Raw genomic sequence first — 3,877 nt, 5'->3', positions numbered from 1 at the left:
TATATATATATATATATATATATATATATATATGTTCGGTAACTGTGAACATATATATATATATATATATGTAAATTGAGAAAATTAATTGAATGTGATATACGTAATAAGTATGGATAAGTTGTATCAAATAGTTGATGATGGAAAAGAAATTATGAATAGACAAAATAACATATTCAAGCTAGAAAGAATATTTTAATGTACCAAAGTATCAATCCGACCAACCCGTACGGTTTGGGTTGGGTTGGGTTGGGTTAATATTTTTCAAACCGCAAGAATTGGATTTAGTTGTTCAAATGTCTTCAACCCGATTAACTAAACCCATTAGCACCCCCAGATGAGCTATTAGAGTTGATGTAAGTTTTCTATTCGTATTTTAATTTTCTATTTTTTATTTTAAATAATTAGTTAAAGATGTTCTTACGTTGAGATAACAATTTTTTTAGAAAAAAAAAATATTTAACTAAATTTATTAAATATTTTAATAATATAATTAATTTTAAAATGTGGAAATTAGAATTTTAAATGTAGCTTTTGTAAGAAATTTTGATTTTTCATTTGTTACTTTAAATAAATTCTAAAAATTCCGTTTGAGATCCTCTAATACCAGAAAATCGAAGTAGAAGACAATGTGACGCTTTTCCTTTGTGTTGTTTCGTTAAAAAAATACAAAATTTTAACTATTGTTAGTTGTAATTATTATTATTGGAACTTGAGATCACGTGAGACTAGTATGTTTTTGTGAGATCCGTGAGACCACTTTTTTTATATTTGAAACTTCGCAGTAAAATGCTATGAAGGTTCATTTTTTTTTAATGATTTTCAAAACGTTTTGTTGTGAAGTCTCAAGTATAAAAAAGTAATCTCACGAAAACAGATTGGTCTCACGTAAACCCAACATTGTTATTGGAAATTAGTAATTTTCATTTTAATACATAATCTTCTTTTTATTATCTTTATAAAAAATATATATTTAAAATGATATTTATTTTATAATTGATTTAATTATTATATTTTTAAACTGGAAAATAATTACTTCGATTTAATCCATTTGGAGAATACACGAGCTCGAGATTACCCCACCATCCTACACTCTCTCTCTCTCTCTCTCTCTCTCTCTATATATATATATATATATATATATATATATAGGGGTTCATTCAAGGGAGAACTAATTAGTTTGTGGTAACTGTAAGATCCAATCTGAACCACAAATCAACAGATAAATTAGGAAATTAATAATTATGGTAATTTGAGTTAAAGTTATAATTAGAAGACATTTTAGGTATTTTTTTAAAAACTCCTCTCTCCTCTCTCCGACCTCCAATCCGGCCTCCGGTGAACATTAATCCGGCAGATACCAAGTAATCACAAAGATACACAATGTGATACCTATTGTGATATACTGTGATACCATTGTGATACCAGCTACGATAACAACTCAAACCCAAAGAATAAAGATACTCAATGTGATACCCATTGTAATACACAATGTGATACCCATTGTGATATACTGTGATACCGATTTCACTGGAGGCCGGAGATTGGAGATCGGAGAGATAAGAGAGGAGAGATGAGAGATGAGTTTTTTAAAAATACCTAATATGCCCTCTAATTATAATTTTAACTTAAACTACCATAATTATTAATTTCCTAATTTATCCGTTGATTTGTGGTTGAGATTGAACCTCATAGTTACCACAAACTAATCAGTTCTCATTTGATTAGACCCCTATATATATATATATATATATATATAGTATTTGTTAAGAACCTAAAATTGATTAGAAATTAAAGACAGTTCACATTACGGGTTACAACACGTGGCATGTTCATTAAGAATATAGACGTGTAATTCATTATAAATGTGTGAATCATGACGAATAACAGAAAGTGACTCATAATGAATAACACATTTATATTCATCATGGATATATTATTTATGATAAATATTCATCCTGAAAAGGAACATGTGACGTGTTCTTACTTCTGAACAGTTTCTGAGTTTCTAATCAATTTTGGGTTTCTAACAAAGAATTATATATACAACACACACATGTATAAGATGAAATTGGAGTAGAACCTTAAAATCCGACAAACTACAAAAAAACGAATGGAAAAGAAGCTAAAATAAATAACAATAGCTAATAGGAAAATGAATTAAGTAGACAACTAAAACAAATAAAATAGCCAATACAAACATACGTGTAAGATCCCACATTGGTTGGGGAAGTGAAAGAAATTTGCCTTATGAAGGACTTGATACATCCTCTATGATACGTATTTTAAAACCATGAGTCCAGATGTGTGGACAAAGCGAACAATATTCGGTATGGTTGATCTAGGATGTTACAGATGGTATCAGAGTCGGGAACCGGACTGGTGTTCTAGTGAGGACGTTGGGCTCCTAAGGGGGTGGATTGTAAGATCCCACATTGGTTGGGTAATGGAACTAAGGTTGCCTTATAAGAGGACTTGATACCTCTTTATTAGACGCGTTTAAAACCGTGAGTTCAAGTGTTTGGACAAAGCGGACATTATCTTATACGGTTAGTTCAAGATGTTGCAAATGTAAGATCCCACAACGGTTGGGGAGCGGAACTGGATACCTCCTCTATCAGACACATTTCAAAACCGTGAGTCAAGGTGTATGGACGAAACGGACAATATTTGATACAGTTGGTCTGATATTACAAGTGATATCAGAGTCGATCTTTGTACCATCGACATGATGAGGGAAACCTCATCGGGTATGATAAGTACTTAAAGGGGTGTTTGTAACATTTTAGGCAAATCTCACATTGCCAATTAGAAGGAGTAAGATTTTAGCCAGGCCTGACTAGGAAGTCATGAATTTAAGAGGGGGAAATGAGATTTGTGAGTTCCTTATGAGCCTCAAGTGTGAGCTATCAATAACTTCCATAATGGTTTGAAGTTAGATTCGATGTTATTTGGTCAACATGTTGCTTTGGGCTTTTGGGTGTTACAGATGGTATAAGAGCCAGGAACCGGACTAGTGTGCCAGTGAGGACGTTGGGCTCCCAAAGGGGTGGATTGTGAGATCTCACATTGGTTTGGGAGGTGAATGAAAGTTGTATTGTAAGAGACTTGATACCTCCTTTATTAGACACATTTTAAAACCGTGAAGCAGATAACAGTAACAAGTCTATGAGTTAAACAAATTAAAGGTTAAAATCATCGTCCACTGAATTGTTGAAGCATGTACGTAGTCAAGCAGATTAAGATAAGAGTATCCAAAGTCCATGAACTTTCATACCAGGAAAAAAAAAACTTAGAGAAACAACAAAAAATAATCATAAACAAGACAACGATTAAGCAACGATGATGAAGTTTGGCGTAACCGGCTCATTCATTGAAAATAATGGTTGGTGACGGGATTTTATATTGGGGTTTTCTTTCTTTAGTTTTTTATGAACATAATAATCGTGGTGGAAGACGACAGACAATTTTCATTTTTTTGGCAGTTAATTGATTAAAACTACAAATCAATAAAAGATTGAGAAAGGATTATTTTTGTATTTTATTTAAAGATTTCAATATGAACAAAATCAAACTCTAATTGTAACGACTGGGGTTTTGTCGTTTGCTTAGCAAAGCAGTTTTAGCAAAATCAATAAATAAATACCGAAAGAAGAATTTCGAACTACGTGTAAATTATCATATTGGGTTCACTTAATGACTTGATTGCGTATATTTTATTAGACTTCCACATGATACGTGTTGGTTCTCCTTGGACACGTGGTTGTTATTGATTTGTATTTTAAAGAATATGGTTCCTAGGTATATATATATATATATATATATATATATATAGGTTCATATACGAAAATATCATAAAATTTTGAAAAAAAATATC

The sequence above is a fragment of the Cynara cardunculus genome, assembly GCF_001531365.2.
Source record: "Cynara cardunculus var. scolymus isolate 2C chromosome LG 9, CcrdV1, whole genome shotgun sequence".
Lineage (NCBI taxonomy): Eukaryota > Viridiplantae > Streptophyta > Magnoliopsida > Asterales > Asteraceae > Cynara > Cynara cardunculus.
Note: the sequence above shows the minus strand (reverse complement) of the source record.